At 45.2% G+C, this 17,432-nt stretch overlaps 1 protein-coding gene and 1 non-coding gene across 3 annotated transcripts in view; both read right to left on the bottom strand.

Annotated features, from left to right (window-relative positions):
- Tmem108 (transmembrane protein 108) overlaps nt 1-9,083 on the bottom strand; it is a 125,227-nt gene extending 116,144 nt beyond the window's left edge. For both annotated transcript variants that reach the window (XM_042666055.1, XM_042666057.1), the window contains exon 1: nt 9,028-9,083. The gene's annotated coding sequence lies outside the window, so the exon portion shown is untranslated. The remainder of the gene's footprint in view (nt 1-9,027) is intronic.
- On the bottom strand, nt 3,799-3,905 carry LOC122095755. The gene has a single exon (XR_006145190.1). It is a non-coding gene; the product is annotated as a U6 spliceosomal RNA (small nuclear RNA).
- Nucleotides 9,084-17,432: the final 8,349 nt, after the last annotated feature.

The following is a 17,432-nucleotide window of genomic DNA, read 5'->3' as shown; positions in this document are numbered from 1 at the left end:
ACCTTGACCTAGTTACTTAACAACTCTGGGTCTCAGTTTCCTCTTCTGTAATATATCTTTGCCTCCGCAACGGGTCAATGGAAGACTCAAAATTAACTGAAGCAGCATGTCTGGCTTTGACGTGCATGTTCATCATCTCGGTATTTTGATGCGGTGGAGCTGCTTAGTTTGATCGCTGACGGGGGAGGCCTGATACTCTGCATTTCTAACAAGCACCCGGGGGACAGCCATGCTGCTGTCCTCCAGTTGCACTTTATGAGGAAAACAGATAGGGAATTAAGAGAGTATTTCTGCACAAAAGCAATTTGCAGACATAAAGGAATCTTATATTGGCATTGAGTTTAATGGACTATAAATGAGATCCTTCCTTAGTGGTCATCATTTTAAAGGTATGTGTAGTGCGGGTACCAGGTCGAATTTCATAAAGTCAGGGGATTCTGGGACAGGTGAAGACGTTAAAGGGTCACCACTTTCTTCTTTTAGTTTTCAGACAAAACAAATTCAGAAAAAGTCAATGTGCTTCCTTTCTGCCCACCAAATTTTTTTTTTTTTAACAATAATTCAGCAGCATGCTAGGATTCAAATGTACAAATCTGTTTGTTGCATGAATTCAGTCAATAGTCTCTGGAAGACGCAAAGGTAATTTTTATTCCCTTGCTAAAGCAAGAACAAATATTACTCTGGTTATAACCCGCCCCCCCCCCCCCCAAAAAAAAAAGGACCCAGAAGGAAGAATTCACAAGCATGGGTCATCATAGTAGCAAGTTTTGCCTTTGCAAGGTGTCACAGGACAGAAATCAAGAGATCTTCAAGTGAATGTCCTTCACAAGGTAGTAATTCTCTTCCAAAGTGGTTTTCATGTGTCTAAATTAGGAATGGAACACAAAATAACTTCTGTGTGCCTTCTGGCAAAAACAAGATTCTTCCCTTCCAATATATACGAGCTCTGAGTCACTTCTATCTGGGGACACACAGAAAAAGTTCTAGGGGTTACAGATAGTATAAAGGATGAAAGGAAACAACAAAGTGGAGCAGGAGTTTGTGTGGTGCTCCTCGGATATAAACAAAGGTAGCTAAACTGGGCACTGGTTGCTCATGTCTATAATCCTACTAACTAGGAGGCTGAGGTCCAGAGGATCATGGTTCAAGGACAATAAGGGCAGAAAATTCTGTCACACTCCACCTTGAACCTAAACAGCAAAAAGCCAACGGTGCAGGCTCAAGTGGTAGAGTACCAGCCTATCAAGTACCAGGCCCTGAGTTCAAACTCCAGTAGTGTCAATAAAAACAACAACAACAAAAACAGCAGCAATAGCAGTAATAATTTCCCAAATCTAGTGAAAGAAACACACATGCCTGCACATGAAGAATTTTGAATGCCAAATAGAAATGACCATAAAAGAATAACCATATCCATATTATAGTTAAAATGCCAAGAATTCACAACCAAGAAAGAATATGGAATACTGCAAAAGGGTCTTTGGCAGCTTACTTACAAAAGCATACTTCTCAGAGCAACAGCAGAAACATGGACCGATATATATCAAGCCCCAACATAAAATTATCTACCAATCAATACTTCTATAGCTAGCAGCTGTCCTTTCAAATTCAAGGAACAATACTTTCCGTGGTAAGCATAAAATAAATCAATTCATACCAAATAAATCAGTATTTTCACACAAGATACTGAAAGGAAGAGCACACACAAGAGAGGGGAAAAATATATACATAGTCATGTGAACTAGGGAAAGAATAAATCTTACTGAGAGAATAAAGATAGAAGAAGTAGGAAATAAACATTACTCTAAGGTGAAAAAGGAAGAAGTTAGTGCAAACTTTTCATTAATAACTCCAAATGTAAATGGTCTTAACTCTCCCACGAAAAGATACAGGCTTCCTGCACTGATTAAACAAACAAGATCCAGTTATTGAAGAAACTCACCTCTGTGACAAAGACACAGACTAAAAGATGGCCAAGATGATACTCAAAGCAAATGAAATCCACAAGTTAGTAGGAGTCGCCGTATTGCCTTTTAACGAAGCCAACATGAGTCAAAAGTGCTCAAGGAAGACACGACACATCAAGAAAAGGGACAATATTCCAAGAAGATACATAAGCACTGAACACTGGTGTATCTAATACCATAAAGCAAACACTGTTGGACATAAAGGGGACAGACAGGCCACAGTACAGTAAGAGTGGGTAATTTCAATTCCCTCTTCTTACTGATAGATAGGTCATTCAGATGGGTGGGAAAAAGAATCCATGAATAAACCTTAGCGTTAAAGGGTACCACAGACCAAACACAGAGATCTACAGAAAGCGAAAGCCCATCCAAGATCTTCAGAATACACATTCTTTCTTAGCAGCCCATGGAACCTTTCCCAGAATAGATCACATTTTAGGCCATAATGCAAGTCTTAACAAATACCCCACCACCACCCCTCCCAAAAAAAGAAAAAAACAGAATAACTTCTCACATCAGATTCTAATGGAATAAAATTAGAAACTGGTAACAAAAGAAAGTAAAAGAAAGCCTATTAGGTAGAAGGGGAAGCGATATGGGTGGGAGACTGGGGGGAAAAGAAAAGTAATAGAGGGGGTGAATATGATCACACTATTTTATATGTATGAAAATACCATAACAAGGGCTGGGAAGGTGGCTCAGTGGTAGAGCGCTTGCCTTGCATGCATAAGGCCCTGGGTTCGATTCCTCAGCACCACATAAGCAAAAAGAAAAAAGCCGGAAGTGGCGTTGTGGTTCAAGTGGTAGAGCGCTCGCCTTGAGCTGAAGAGCTGACGGACAGTGCCCAGGCCCAGAGTTCAGGCCCCACAACCGGACCCCAAAAAAAAAAGAAAGAAAGAAAAGAAAAGAAAATACCATGACAAAACTCCCTACCATGAAAAAGATAATATTCATCAATTTAAAAAACAAGGGGCTGGGAAGTTGGCTCAGTGGTAGAGTGCTTGCCTTGCATGCATGAGGCCCTGGGTTCGATTCCTCAGCACCACATAAGCAAAAAGAAAAAAAAAAAAAAGCCAGAAGTGGCGCTGTGGCTCAAGTGGTAGGGCACTAGCCTTGAGCTGAAGAGCTGAGGGACAGTGCTCAGGCCCAGAGTTCAGGCCCCACAACCGGAAAAAAATAAAAAAATAAAACAAAACAAAACAAAACCAAGAGAAACTACAGAAACTATAGAAACTGAACAATATACTTTCTGGGTGTGTGGGCCAGCATTGGGGTTGTTCTCCCTTAGATTTTTTTTTTTTTTGTCAGTTGTGGGGCTTGAACTCTGGGCCTGGGCGTTGTCCCTCAGCTCTTCAGCTCAAGGCGAGCGCTCTACCACCTGAACCACAGCGCCACTTCTGGTTTTTTGGTGGTTCACTGGAGATACGAGTCTCACGGACTTTCCTGTCTGGGCTGGTTTTGAACCACAAACCTTGTACCCAAGCCTCCTGACTGACTAGGATTACAGGCATGAGCCACCAGCACCCAGTTTAGGAGTTTTTACTTTTATTTTATTGTATTGTTATTGTAAGGTGATGTACAGAGGGGTTACAGTTACATCAGCTAGGTAACGAGTTCATGTCTTCTGAAACTGTAACTTCTTCCCTTATTTTCTCAGTTGTTGGGTCCTGACCGCCTCTTCCCCAAGTTGTAGAGTTCATTGTCAACATAGTGTCTAGTGAGCATCACTGCTACATTTATTCACCCTTTGACCTTCCACTTCTGTGCCCCCTCTTGCCCTTCCCAAAACAGATCAACTTACATACAAGACTAAAGGTACAGAAGTTTTAAACAAAATATGGAATGCTTCACGCGTTTGTGTGTCACCCTTGCTTAGGGGCCATGCCGATCTTCTCTGTATCGTTCCCATTTCAGTATTTGTGCTGCCGAAGCCAGCACCAGCTTAGGAGTTTCGAGAGTCACCAACCCACCAAATTCAGGAAGGAAAGGTGAGATAAATCACAGCCAGCAACACAAAGAGCTCTGTGTTTGGACAAAACGCCAGGCAACATTAATGAGCTATGATGGTGACTGCCTTGTGTCAGTGGGACTTTATGACATGGTTATGGTAGTAAAAACTGGCTCAGCAGTTTATTGAAGAGAGGCGGGACTCGCGCTCACACGGCTGAGTCATGAGATGAAATTGTACACTGTGGCAGATGGTTGGGGTAATGGCACCCAAGGACATGGTGCTGTACCTCAGACAGGGTTAGAGCCAAACCCCTCTCTCTAGACTGTAAACTTGTCTGCCACTGGCCCAAAGCACCCACCTCCCCCAAATATCATGTCTAAGGCTGAGAAGGTGGCTTGTGGTACAGTGCCTGCCTAGCATGCATGAAGCCCTGGCTTCGATTCCTCAGTACCACATATACAGAAAAAGCTGGAAATGGTGCTGTGGCTAGTTGGTAGAGTGCTAGCCTTGAGCAAAAGAAGCTCAGGGACAGTGCCCAGGCCCTGAGTTCAAGCCCCAGGACTGGCAAAAATAAATAAATAAAATTCATGTCTACAAAAGCCATCTCAGGGGCTGGGAAGGTGGCTCAGTGGCAGAGTGCTTGCCTTGCATGCATGAGGCTCTGGATTCGATTGCTCAGCACAACATAAGCAAAAAAAGCTGGAAGTGGCGCTGTGGCTCAAGTGGTAGAGCGCTCACCTTGAGTTGAAGAGCTGAGGGACAGTGCCCAGGCCCAGAGTTCAGACCACAACCCACCCACCCCCACTCTCCCTTCCCCCCCAAGCCATCTCAGAAAACAACCCCCCCCAAAAAAAAAAAAAAGGAAAGGAAAGAAAACAACCCAGAATAACTATTTCATAACGGGAGGATGGATGAATGAACCTTGGACAACAAGGTCAGTAAGACTGCAGTTTGAGTCTTATCTTGAAAGATGAGAGATCGGGAAGATCATAGTTTGAGGTCAGCCCAGGCATATAAAGTTCATGAGAGCCCCATCTCAGCCAAAAAGCTGGCATGATAGTACAGATCTATAAACCCAGCTACCATGAAGCACAGGAAGGAAGCTCACAGTTCAACGCTAGTCCAGGCACAAACATAAGAACAGATCTTAAAATCACTAAAAAGGCTGCCAGTGTGTGGCTCAAGTGGTAGAGCACATTCTTAGCAAGTACAAGGTTCTGAGTCCAAATGCCAATACTGCAAAACAAAAAAAAAACATTGTTTTAGAAGAAACAAATTTAGGACTGGGAAGGGGCTCAGTGGTAGAGCACTTGCCTCGCATGCATGAGGCCCTGGGTTCGTTTCCTCAGCACCACATAAGCAAAAAGAAAAAAAAGCCGGAAGTGGCGCTGTGGCTCAAGTGGTAGAGCGCTAGCCTTGAGCTGAAGAGCTGAGGGACAGCACCCAGGCCCAGAGTTCAGGCCCCATAACCGGACCCCCCCAAAAAAATTTTTAAAAAAAGAAGAAACTAATTTAAAATAACTTGGACTTGATTTATATGGACAGACTTGAAAGACAGTGATGAATCAGACTCTTTTTTTAAAAAAAATTCTGGTTCTGTGGCTTGAACTCAGAGCCTGGGCACTGTCCTTACGCTTTTTTGCTCAAGGCTAGTGCTCTACTATTTAAGCCATAGATCTACTTCCAGACTTTTGGGGGTGTTTAATTGGAGATAAGTTTCATGGACTTTCCTGCCTGGGCTGGCTTCTAGTAACAATCCTCAGATCTTAACCTGCTGAGTAGCTAGGATTAGAGGTCTGAGCTACAGTGCCAGGACAATCAGAATTATTTCTACTAATATTTTCACTGTTACTGTCAGAACGTGTAGTTACGGGCTGTTCACTAGGTTTTGACATCACAAGCATACTTGGTGTGTGGCGTGCCAGCTTTTCATGTAAATAATCAGAAATGAGAAGTTGCTGGGAATTTTTGTGTGAATCATGATCTCAAGATCCTGTTTAGTTAACCAACAACAGGTACATCAAATAATTTAAAAACTTATGCTACTTGCTGTCATTTTAGCCTCTGCCTTCACACACACACAAACACACAAATAGCCATTCCCCACAACACCCTTAAACAATTCCTTTCAGAACTAGTTTCGCTGAGTCTCAGTGACACGGAACTTACATGACCTTTGACAAATCTAGACCAGAGACTTCACACCCGACTGTGCTGATAGCCCCAGGGCTCCCTCCACGAGTTCCCAGAGGCAGCAGCGCCATCTACTGGCAGGGAGGGGTACAGCTTGTTTTCTGGAAGTCGGTGTCTCCCTGAAGCTTGCTTTTCCACAGCATCTGCGGTTTTTGCAGGCATAACTGGTGGGCTTCAGTCTCAGACCTCTAACCTCCACAGGGGCATTCCCTGATGAGCCTCCGGCGCTCTGAAATCATGAGGTGGAGCCAGTAAATGCTTGCTCACCAGGCTCCTGTGACAAGGAGCAAAGTCTGGCTCAAATGGAAGCATTTGCAAGGCTATCCCTTCTCCCCAGTGGTTCCCTAATGGGGTGACCCCTCCCCAATAACGCCTCCACCTGTGGCTGAATGCCCCATCTTTATCCTATGGCGTGCACCCAAAGGATTGTGCCCTGCAGCCGTCGGGCATGAAGGCTCTTACACAGAGTGACACAGATCCTTAAATGATGCCACTGCTTAGACACGCAGGTTGGACTCTAATCTCATTCCTTTCTTCTTCATCCTCCCTGTCCCTAGTGGGGGGAGGGGAGGGACACAGAAATGACAGAAAGGGAAATGATCTAGTTGTTGCCTTAAAAGCAACGCAAGTGGGCTTTGACTGAGACAGAGGATAAAACTTTGTCCCATAGGTGGTAACACTGTCTTGTCTCCCTCAAGCTGAAGGAAACCCGTTCATCTTGCTGTTGGACCTTTCCAGAAACAAATCAGTGTTTCTTACTCTTTTCCAAAAACCCCTGCTAAGCAAACGCTGTATGCCCTTTGTGTGGTTTACTTTTTTGTTTACGAAAATGACACCTTGTCTCTCTAAAACTAAAAGGGCCTCCCTTATTCTGACCATGCCGCCTACGTCACCCTGAAATTTCTTGCTTCCTTTCCCCACCAGTGCACAACAGCTTAAAAGTTTTACTCCGCCCGCCCCAAGTCATCTGTTTTCTGTTTCAATCTATCAGATGACAAACCTACATTTTTTTTTTTTCTTTATGGGGTCATTTGTGTCATTCTGGCAAGGTTCATTCACAGTTAACTTCTTTTACCATCATTAATCTCAGAAGCCCAGCAGAAGCTGACTTGCTGCTGCTAAACCCAAGTTTGATCCCCCCCAACATATTTAAGTGCTCTCTCTCTCTCTCTCTCTCTCCTTAACTCCACTAATTAACTGATTTCTTAGCAATTGTAGACATTTCCAGGGCACGGGCTATGATTTAGATGTCTGAATATTAGAGTGTTTCCTAAAACACACAGGGCTTCCTGGTCCTCAGAATCGAGTGCTGAGATGAATTTGATGTTTCTGAACTATGAGGCAGAGTTGTTCCCCTCATACCAGAATCAATTCTCAGCGAATTTCACCGACCCTGCAGAATTACAGTAAAAATCCTCACGGCAGTGAGGGGAACCGGTTCTTAAGAGCATAGAGACACCCAACAAAATTAGTTTAACCATGGCAAAACTGAAGGGACTCTGTATGGCTCCATGCTTAGAGTGTGTGTGTGTGTGTGTGTGTGTGTGTGTGTGTGTGTGTGTGTACTCTTGCCAGTGCCAAATTGGTGAAATGAGACCTTGACCAGCCTTTAAGTTCCTGGCTACTCCCTACTCCCTTTTTACAGCGGGATTTAAGGAGGACATAGTCCTGTACCCCACTTCTTGGCAGCCAATTGGTCTTTTTTTTTTTTTTTTTTTAAACTCACACTTGGAGGAGCATGAAGGAAATCTGAATGGATTCCATCTAGAACCCTTTGCTTCAAAGCCAGTGATCATTGCCTGACAGTAAGAAATATCACTTGGAATAGCTCTTGGAAATGTGCAGAAATCTCTCTCGCTCTCTCTTTCTCTCTCTCACACACACACACACACAAAACCATCCTGCCCCCCCCCCCCACTTCTTTAAAAAAAGCAATCTTGGATGGGTCTGGTCTGCAGTTCACTGCAGGCATTTCCCCGGGCTGGCGAAGTCCACCCGTCCTCAATCACATCCCCCAATTCTCCTTCCTGAGTCTGTCTGTCTGTCTGTCTCTTGAGATCTGCTCTGCCAGTCCCCAACTGTTACACACACATATACACAGATACATATACATATAGATATAAAACATAGATCTGTATACATATAATTTTCTCTTCGTTTTTATTCTTTCTAAAGCACCTAGCGCAACCCTACATGTTCCTCCCAGCAGGCTCAACGTGGGGTGGGAAGCCAGTGGACCCCCCCCACCCCACCCCACCCCATTGACTCCCCAGGGGCCTTCGGGGCGCACCTAGGCCGCAGTGGGGCGGGGGTCATGGAAGTGGGGCGGGGGTCATGGAAGTGGGGCGGGGGTCATGGAAGTGGGGGTCATGGAAGTATGTGGGGGGGGTCATGGGGAGGGATCATGGAAATGTGGGGTCATGGGGAGGGGTCATGGGGGGTCATGGAAGGGTGGGGGTGGGGTCATGGAAGGGGTCACGGGTGGAGGTGTGGGGGGGGGGCATTCGCCGCCTCTGCACGAGTTCGAGTCCCCCGTCCCGGGTTCCTCCCGCGTCCCGCCCTCCCCCCCTTCACCCCAGCCCGGGCCCGGGTCCCCCCCGTTACCTGAGGAGCCCCCCCCCACGCCCTCCCCCCTCTCCCTCCCTCCGGGCGGGAAACAAAAGGCCGAGGAGGAGGAAGAGGGGGAGGAGGGGAGGCCGCGGCCGCCGCGGTGGGGTGAGGTGAGGGGGGGATGCCGACGGGCTGCGTTCCTTCCCGGCTGGGAGAAGGGAAACTGAGGCAGCGAGGGGTCCGCGCGGGCGGCTCCCCCTCGTCCCCCCCGCCCCGCGCCCGCCCGGCCGGCGGCGGCTGGCAGCGGGGCCGCGGGGCCCCGGGCGCCGGGGGGGGCCGGGCCCGGCCGGCGCGGGCTCCGCTCACCTCAGGAGAAGCGCTCCGGCTCCCTCCGACGGGCTCTGGAGAAAGCCGCGCCGCCCGCGCACGCGCGCTCGCGCCCTCGCCGCTCCGCGCTCCCCCCCCCCCCGCCCCGCGTGCGCGCGCACACACACGCTCGCGCGCGCACGCGAACACCCACACACACCCACACGCCCGTCTCTCGGGGCTCTGGCCCCGCCCCCGGCTCCCCTTGTCCATCAACTATCACCAACAGCCCAATCAGAGGAGCGGGGAAGGCTCAAGCGCCGGTCACGTGGGGGAGACAGCCAATCATCACGTCCGCCCTCGGCGGCGCCCGCCTCCGATGTCCCTGGGGGCGATGGGGGGGGGGGGGGGGGAGGCCCGGTGGCGGCTGAGCTGAGCAGGTGCCTGCGGAGGCCGCAGAGGGCTGAGTCTAGTTTGTTTGTTTGTTTGTGTTTCCTGCTTGTCCGATGCCCAGTGGCTTGCAGTGAATCGATAGATGGTAGATAGATAGATAGATAGATAGATAGATAGATAGATAGATAGATAGATAGATAGATAGACAGACAGATAGATAGATAGATAGATAGATAGAGATAGATGAAAGATGGTAGAAAGAAATATAGAAAGATGATAGAAAGATAGATGACAGAAAGTTAGAAAGATGGAAAAACAGATGATAGAGAAGAGATGATAGAAAGATTGAAAGATAGATGATAGATAAATGATTGATAGATGATAGAAAGAAAGGTAGATGAAAGAAAGTTAGAAAGATAGATGATAGGTGATAGATTGAGTGCTCTATATAGTTTTTTTTTTTTTTTTTTTTTTTTTTTGTCGGTCGTGGGGCTTGAACTCTGGGCCTGGGCGCTGTCCCTCAGCTCTTCAACTCAAGGCGAGCGCTCTACCACTTGAGCCACAGCGCCACTTCCAGGTGATAGATTGATAGATGAAAGAAAGAAATAGAGAAAGAAGATAGAAAGATGACAAAGTTAGAAAGATGGAAAGACAGATGATAGAAAGATAGAAAGAGATAGATGATAGATAAATGAGATAAATGATTGATAGATGATAGAAAGACAGAAAGATAGAGGGCTGGGAAGGTGGCTCAGTGGTAGAGCGCTTGCCTTGCATGCATGAGGCCCTGGGTTCGATTCCTCAGCACCACATAAGCAAAAAGAAAAAAGCCGGAAGTGGCGCTGTGGCTCAAGTGGTAGAGCGCTAGCCTTGAGCTGAAGAGCTGAGGGACAGCGCTCAGGCTCAGAGTTCAGGCCCCAGGACCTGACCCCCCCCCCAAAAAAAGATAGATGATAGATAAATGATTGATAGATGATAGAAAGTTAGAAAGATAGAAAGATGATAGAAAGATAGATGATAGAAAGACAGAAGGATAGATAGATAGATAGATATACACACAATGGAATTCTATACACCTATCAGAATAACATCACTTCATTCGTAAGGAAAGACTTGGGGGGAGGGAGGAATCGTATTAAGTGAAGTAAGACAGACCCAAAGAAACAGTAGTTTTCCTCATTTGTAATAATTAGTATTAGTCCTAGCATGTAATAATTAGCATATGTCTAGGATAATCCTAACAGAGAATCACAATAGCCCGATAGCTAGGTGCATATGACCAAATAAAATGATGCTAAACGAAATGAACTCCAAGATATGGAAACAAGAGGGTTTGTTTGTTTGCTTCTTTGCTGGAAATTAACTTTACAACCTGAGGGTGGAGGGTGTGGAGGAGGAGTGAAAGGGGGAGAAAATGGGGGGGGGGTAAACAATGATCGACAAGAAACAGACTCCTTACCTTATGCATGTAATTGTAACTCCTCGGTACATCACCTTTAACAATAAAATAAAATAAAATCATCCAGAGCATTTGTTAAAATGTAAGCGCCCAGAGCTCCAACCAAGTAAGTCTTTTCAGCATCTCTTCTGTAAAAAATCAGAAGCCAGGACTGGTTAAATTAAAGCCCAAGCCGTTCCTCCTGACAGAAATCATCTACGCACATGTCAATCCTGCAGCAAAACAGCTGGCTATTCATTCAGTTTGTCATAGTAGTAGCTAAATAAAGGAGTTGGGTTTATTTTTAAAGGATTCCAGAGAATTCTGGATTCACTTTTTACCAGAGGGTTTTTTTTTTTAATCCAAAGTCATTTTATCTGTGAAATAAGGCGATTCGAGCTGGATTTTTAGAATACGATTCTTGCAGAGTTGTCGTGATAGTTGCTGTAGTGGGGTTGTGGCTTGAGATTATAACTGAATTATCAAGGTCCGCTTGGAAGCCTCCAACAGCAACTGTCATCTTGTTGGAAAGGAACTCCATCTGCACCACCAGAAACATGGAAGCCCTACACGTGAGTCTCTAAACTGGCTTCCTTCCTCCGACACTTTTAAAAATATATTTCTCGGCAACCAAATGAGAACTTTTCTCACCTTGTAAACTTGTTAGCTGCATCTATTAGGGATAAAATGAGGGCAGCTTTTTTTTTTTCTGATATTTAACTAGCATGCTTTAATGTAAATTTTTTTAACTAGAGGAAAAGATAGATGTCATCATCACTGCAGAAAGAGCTTTATGACCGAGGATGTGAATTTGAAAAGAAAACATCCAGAACATCGGTTGTTGGTGGCTCACACCTATAATCCTTGCTGCTCAGAGGGCTGACACCTGAGGGTCACAGTTCAAAGTCAGCCAAGGCAAGAAAGTCCACAAAACAGACATCCCCAAATTAACCAGGAAAAAAAAAACCCCAATGTGGAGCCTGTGGCTCAAGTGGTAGAGCGCCAGCTTTGAGAACAAAAAGAAAAAGAAAAAAAAGCTAAAGGACAATGCCCAGGCCCTGAGTTCAAGCCCCAGGCCCAACACAAAGGAAGGAAAAGGAAAGAGGGAAGAGAAGGGAAAAGGGAAAGGGGAAGGGCAAAGGGGAAAGGAAAGGGAAAGGAAAAGGAAGAACTCAGAACATCCACCTGTCATTAATTTTCTGCTTCCCAGTCTGCTTGATACATATGCATAACCCAACTTTTCTATCTCAGGATGCGGAGATGCAGACATGTTCCCTACCACATAACTTGTTCAGCCAGAGACTTAGGTATATTAGAAAAGAAAGATGCAATATAAACCACCCACCAGTTTGCCAACTTTTAGAAATGGCGCTGTTACTCTCTTATCATCAGAACCTGCATGAATTGCTTCTCATTGCTCATAGCATTTGATCTCTCCAACAATAAACATCTTTTTCTCAACTTAATTGATTTCATCCATGAAGACCCACAGGATACTTGTGATTCTCCACTTCATCTGTCACATGAATCCAGCCAAGAGAACATTTTTTATATATGTATCTGTGTTTTAATAATGATACAGTTTTTTTTTCCCTCCTCTGGTCCTGTGACCTTGTACAGATGGAACCTCACACACCAGCAAAGCCGTGAATTTTCTTTATAGAAAATAGGAAGAAGATAAATATTCTCTTTAATATTTTAATGCAAAACTTGTAAATAATATCAGCCGCCTCTCTGTACTCACCCCGACTTAAGAAATAAAACATTGTAGATACAGTCGCATCTCTATGCGCACCTTTCCACCTCACAAGTTGATTTTAAGATGGAGATGTTGGTTTTCAAACAGGCTTAGCCAAAAAAAACAAAAGAGAGAGAATGATTTAAGCAAAGCGACAGCGTAGTATATGCATGTGACAAACATCACAGGTGCGTATGGACGAAACTCTTACAGAATAAAAGGATTAGAAGTTGCAAATTTATATAAGAAAAAAAAAAAAACCAGAACAAATAAGAGAGCTGAAAGCCCCTGTGATCAATGCTTTTGTTTTACAATTATTTGAACATGGGAAGTAGGTGACTTAAAAACACCGCAGGTAGTTTGGAATAGATATGAGTTAAGGAATCAACTCTATTCATTCAATAAAAACACATAACATGAGCCTTGTCTTTTAGCTCTTTAAGACAAGATAGCAGCAGGGCGCTGGTGGCTCATGCCTGTCAGCCTAGCTACTCAGGAGGCTGAGACCTAGATCACAGTTCAAAGCCAGCCAGGGCAGGAAAGTCCATGAGACTCTTATCTCCAATGAACCACCAGAAAACCAGAAGTGGTGCTGTGGCTCAAGTGGTAGAGCACTCACCTTAAGCTGAAGAGCTGAGGGACAGCGCCCAGGCCCAGAGTTCAAGCCCCAAGACCGACAAAATTTTTTAAAAAGGGAGAGATGGGCTGGGAAGGTGGCTCAGTGGTAGAGCGCTTGCCTTGCATGCATGAGGCCCTGGGTTCAATTCCTCAGCACCACATAAGCAGAAAAACCCGGAAGTGGCGCTGTGGCTCAAGGGGTAAAGCACTAGCCTTGAGCTGAAGAGCATACGGACAGCACCCAGGCCAAGAGTTCAGGCCCCACAACTGACAAAAAAAAAAGGGGAGAGAGATAAGTAAGCTACGTGTATTCATTTAGAAGAAAGTTATATCTTACAGGTAAGACATAGGCTGTTTTTTTGTTTGTTTGTTTGTTTTTGTAGGTCATGGGACTTGAACTCTGGGTCTGGGCACTGTCCCTGCGCTTTTCAGCTCAAGGCAAGTGCTCTATTACTTAAGCCACAGCACCACTTCTGCCTTTCTGGTGGTTTATTGGAGAAAAGAGTCTGAGGGACTTTCCTGCCCAGGGCTGGCTTTGAACTTTGATCCTCAGATCTCAGCCTCCTGAGTAGCTAGGATGACAGGCGGAAGCCACCAGTGTATTTCTTAAAGATATGACAAATCATTGCTTTGTTGTCTCCGTGCCCGACTCTCTGTGGACCATAAGCACCTCAAGTTCGATACTAGTCCTGCGTACCTGTACATTCTAGAACCAGTCCCTAGCTAGTTGCCAAAATACTGGCTGAATGAACTAACTGAACACGACCCGTTTGTGTTATGACTTCCACAAGTCTTCAGTTGTTGGAACAATTCATGTTTAAGGCTTCTCCATCCAAGGGGCGGGGGGAAAGTGTGTATTATGGATGATTTGCCAGGAATGGTGACAACCTGGAAGTAAGCCATCTGGGAAAATGGGATCCAGATACCAGCAAAGGGCTTCAATGATCCCAACACAAAATGAGCCCAGGGATAGATTAGGAGGGGCTGTGGGGGGGGGGGGGGGGAGGATATTCCTAAATTGTGAACCACTTTCCAAATCCCATAAGGCAGGAAAATAGAGGGCGCTTTTTATCTTGAACAGGATTGGAAACAGACCCTAGAGAATTCTGTGGGTAAACCACTAAGTGAAAAAAACTAAGAACATAATTGTATTCTACAGCCTTACGGGACAGGGTTAAAACCAAAGGTGGGGGGGGTGGGGGTGGAACAATAATGCATACACGCTTTTTATTTTTAAAGGGAAATTTGATCAATGTAGTCACCATTTCAGAGACAGATAAAAATGGAGGATTAAAAAAAAATCAATAACCCACAACCTACTTAGTATGTTGTTTTCTGTTTCACCATAAATAAAGTCTAGACCAGCTGGGTGCCAGTGGCTCACGCCTGTCATCCTAGCTACTCAGGAGGCTGAGATCTGAGGATCATGGTTCAAAGCCAGCCTGGGCAGGAAAAGTTGGGGAGACTCTGATCTCCAATGAACCACCAGAAAACCGGAAGTGGCGCTGTGGCTCAAGTGGTAGAGCACTCGCCTCCAGCTGAAGAGCTGAGGGACAGTGCCCAGGCCCTGAGTTCAAGCCCCACAACTGACAATAAATTAATAAATAAAAAGGAGAGAGTTACTCAAAGAATGACCAGAATAGTTGGATGAGGTGGGGATCAGGGGTTTGATTACGAATGGGAAGAGGGCAAATGATTCGCCCCACGTGTAAAAACTGAAAACACAATAGCAGGCTTCCTCTCTCGTGATTTCCCCACGATGGGCCAGCTAGAGTTACTTGACCCTCATGAGTCCCGTGTCCCAGGGAACCTTACAAAGAGGGACGAGACCCCTGTGAACTGCCGGGCAGTGTGGCACACACCTGTAGACTCAGCACTCAGGAGACAGGATGATCTTGAGTTTGCCATCGGCCTGGGATCCGTACTGAGGTCCTGCCTCAAAAAAATCAAATGACACCACCAACTGTCAAAACCCCAAAAGGCAACATGAAATGATCGAAAAAATCAAATTCCTACAGTCAAGCCACAGACGCAGAGAAGGATCAAAGGCTCAAATTTAGCTCTGATTGATCTTAGAAACGTCTAATTTTAACCTCAATTAAAGGCATTATGACGTTGCCCCAATGGAAATAACTTAATGGATGATTTGATGAGAGTTAGAAAAAAAAAAAAATCGAGGGTTGGGAAGGTGGCTTCGTGGTAGAGCACTCGCCTAGCATGCAGGAAGCTCTAGGTTCGATTCCCCAGTACCACATGAACAGAAAAAGCCGGAAATGGTGCTGTGGCTCAAGTGGTAGAGTGCTAGCCTTGAGCTGAAGAGCTAAGGGACAGCGCCCGGGTCCTGAGTTGAAGGCCCAGGACTGGTAAAACAAAACAAAACAACAACAACAAAAAAATAGAATCTCTTCTCCTTAGACTCTTCCCTTTATTTCTGTGTGTATCTCTGCTGATTCTCTTCTGAGCTGAAGAAGGGCGTTTCATTAGCTGGCGGTAGGGTCTATCAATAATATTCCTTTGCATTTCCTTCTCCCTTGGGGCGTTCTCTGTGAATATGTGCGGGTATAAATATTTAAATTTCCTCTTAGGTTAAATCCACTTTTCCATTATCCTAGATCTTCCTTGCTCCTTGCTAATTTTAGTGAAATGATCAGACTAAATATTTCAGATATGAACTTCTCATCCCTGTAACCTGTGACAGTGATCGTATCAGTAGTGACGTATCCTCACAAGCAAAAACAAAACAATGTATGCTTTTATATATGAGAAATATTATATATATATGTACGTAAAACAGGATATTCTTGACATTGCATTGCAATTTTTCTAAGTAGAAATTGCCATTTCTATGAACATTTTCCCTCATCATTTCTTATTTATTTGTCAGTAATGAGGCTTGAACTCTGGGCCTGGGCGCTGTCCCTCAGCTCTTCAGCTCAAGGTGAGCGCTCTACCACTTGAGCCACAGCGCCACTTCTGGTTTTCTGGTAGTTTATTGGAGATAAGAGTCTTATGGACTTTCCTGCCTGAGCTGGCTTTGAACCGCAATCCTCAAATCTCAGCCTCCTGAGTAGCTAGGATGACAGGCTTGAGCCACCAATGCCCAGCTCTCATTTATTATTTAAAAAAAAAAAAACTACAGGCCGGGCGCTGGTGGCTCATGGCTGTCATCCTAGCTACTCAGGAGGCTGAGATCTGAGGATCGCGGTTCAAAGCCAGCCCGGGCAGGAGAGACCCTGAGACTCCTATCTCCAATGAACCACCAGAAAACCGGACGTGGCACTGTAGCTCAAGTGGTAGAGTGCTAGCCTTGAGCTGAAGAGCTGAAGGACAGCGCCCAGGCCCAGAGTTCAAGCCCCACGACCGACAAAAAAAACAAAACAAAACAAAACAAAAACCTACATTAGTGGGTGGAGATTTGAGGTCATTTCAGAATCACTTGAAGGATTTTACAGGGAAAAATTAATGGACCCTACCCCTTGAGTTCTGAATCAGCGTTATATAAAATGTAATACTATTTTTATATGTGCAATATTAATATTACATCCCATATAATAACATTGGATTGCTAATTATAATCCCATTCGTTCACTTCTTTATGCTCCATCTTTGGGAAAATCCTCCCTGAGTATGGCCATTTAAGCAGTTGTTGTTGTTGTTTATGTCAGTCTTGGGACTTGAACTCCGGGCCTAGGGAATGAATGACCCTGAGCTCTTTTTGCTCAAAGCTAGCGCTGTACCACTTGAGGCACAGTACCAATTCTGGCTTTTTCTGGGATTAATTGGAGATTAGAGTCTCACAGACTTTTCGTTGTCTGGGCTGACCTTGATTGAAACTCAACCCTCAGATCTCAGCCTCCAGAGTAGCTGACAGGCGTGAGCCACCGGCACCCGGTAGAAGATATTCAATTTTAAAAACGAAATGTGTGTGAACTAAACCAAACAACATCTGCAAATCAAACATGGTTCCTAATACTAAAAATCTCCCAGTCTCCTCCTCAGAAGAAATGTGGCCCCTGAATTACCTGGATCTGCCGGAGAAGCTGGGAAGATAGTTTTGTTTTGTTTTTCCACGAAGTCTGCTGTTACCATGCATAGACTCTGGATTCTTCTGTGAAGCAAGGAAGGGGGGGGGAGGGAAGATGTCAAGAGACTTCCACAGACATCACCTGTGCAGCAATCAGCTTTCTTCCTGCTCTTGAAATGACCCCAAGAGGTTTTCTAGATCAAGCCAGTAGCCTGCATGTGTGATTTGTCCTGCTATTTATGTAAGTCTGCTAA

This window comes from Dipodomys spectabilis, unplaced genomic scaffold (assembly GCF_019054845.1).
Source record: "Dipodomys spectabilis isolate Male_0828 unplaced genomic scaffold, ASM1905484v1 ptg000360l, whole genome shotgun sequence".
NCBI lineage: Eukaryota > Metazoa > Chordata > Mammalia > Rodentia > Heteromyidae > Dipodomys > Dipodomys spectabilis.
The sequence above is the reverse complement of the archived record's forward strand: the minus strand, read 5'-3'. Positions and strand labels throughout refer to the sequence as shown.